The sequence below is a fragment of the Triticum dicoccoides genome, chromosome 6A (genome assembly GCF_002162155.2).
Source record: "Triticum dicoccoides isolate Atlit2015 ecotype Zavitan chromosome 6A, WEW_v2.0, whole genome shotgun sequence".
Lineage (NCBI taxonomy): Eukaryota > Viridiplantae > Streptophyta > Magnoliopsida > Poales > Poaceae > Triticum > Triticum dicoccoides.
The window spans coordinates 81938995-81940786 of record NC_041390.1 but is presented as its reverse complement, the minus strand read 5'-3'; positions in this window follow the sequence as shown (position 1 = coordinate 81940786).

The following is a 1792-nucleotide window of genomic DNA, read 5'->3' as shown; positions in this document are numbered from 1 at the left end:
CAGAGGCTACAGAATCAGGGTCCGGATCAGCTACGCAAAGTGGATCCAGAGAATCTGCATCATCTGGATCTTTTGTGACGCGGTCATCTGCTCAGCTACAGCCGGTGCCAGCCTCACGTGTCACAACTCGTCTTCAAAAAGGTATAAAAAATCCAAAAATTAGAACAGATGGTACTATACGCTATGGCATGTTATGTGTTGCAGGAGAGCCAACTAGATTGGAAGATGCACTTGGAGATCCAAGGTGGAAAAATGCAATGGATGAAGAGTACTCTGCACTCATGAAAAATAAAACGTGGCGCCTTGTACCTGAGAAGCGAGGTAAAAATGTTATTGACTGTAAGTGGGTATATAGAATCAAGAAAAAGGCAGATGGTTCGATTGACAGGTACAAGGCACGTCTAGTCGCGAAAGGTTTTAAACAGCGTTATGGGCTGGGTTATGAGGACATATTTAGTCCCGTTGTTAAAGCTGCAACCATTAGGCTTGTGTTAGCTATTGCTGTTTTCAGGGGATGGAGCTTGAGATAGCTAGACGTACAGAACGCGTTTTTGCATGGTGTTCTGGAAGAGGAGGTTTACATGTGACAACCACCTGGGTATGAAAACAAGAAAACACCCCACTATGTGTGTAAGCTTGATAAGGCTCTTTATGGCCTGAAACAGGCACCAAGAGCATGGTATTCAAGGCTAAGCTCTCACCTAAGGTGCCTTGGATTTGTTGCATCTAAGGCTGACACATCACTCTCCATCTACAATAAGGCAACCACGGTCATATTTGTTTTGATATATGTTGATGATATTATAGTTGCCAGTTCTTCATCAAGTGCTACTAATGCTTTACTTCATGACTTAAGTTCAGAGTTTGCCTTGAAAGATCTTGGTGATCTACACTTCTTCCTGGGCATTGAGGTGAAGAAGATTCCACATGGCATAGTAATGAATCAGGAGAAATATGCTACTGAGCTTCTGACTCACATGAAGATGAAGGATTGCAAGCCTTCACCTACACCATTGTCCTCTTCAGAAAAATTGTCAGCCTTTGAAGGGGAGCCTCTAAAGGAAGAAGAGATCACAAGGTACAGGAGTGTTGTGGGTGCCTTACAGTACTTAACACTGACAAGACCAGATATATCATTTGCTGTTAATAAGGTTTGTCAGTATCTACATGCACCTACTACTGTACACTGGACAGCTGTTAAAAGAATTGTACGGTATATAAAATACACTGTAAGCCTAGGACTCCAGTTTAAACGTTCCAGCTCCACTCTTGTTAGTGCCTTCTCTGATGCTGACTGGGCAGGATGCAGTGATGACAGGAGGTTAACTGGAGGATTTGCAATATTCTTTGGTCCTAACCTTATTTCTTGGAGTGCCAGAAAACAGGCTACAGTGTCAAGATCAAGTACAGAGGCTGAATATAAGTCACTAGCCAATGCAACTGCTGAGATCATTTGGGTGGAATCATTACTTAATGAGTTGGGTGTTAAGCAACACCGCATTTCATGTTTATGGTGTGATAATTTAGGAGCCACCTATCTCTCTGCTAACCCAGTGTTCCATGGAAGAACTAAACACATTGAAGTTGATTTTCATTTTGTGAGAGAAAGGGTTACAGAAAAGAAGTTGGACATAAGATTTATTCCCTCCAAAGATCAGGTAGCAGATGGCTTCACCAAGGCATTGTCAATTAAACCATTTGAGGAGTTCAAGAGAAATCTTAATATAGGATAGTTGAGATTAAGGGAGGGTGTTAGAAATAGAGATAGAACTACCTATTGTAATCTCAACAA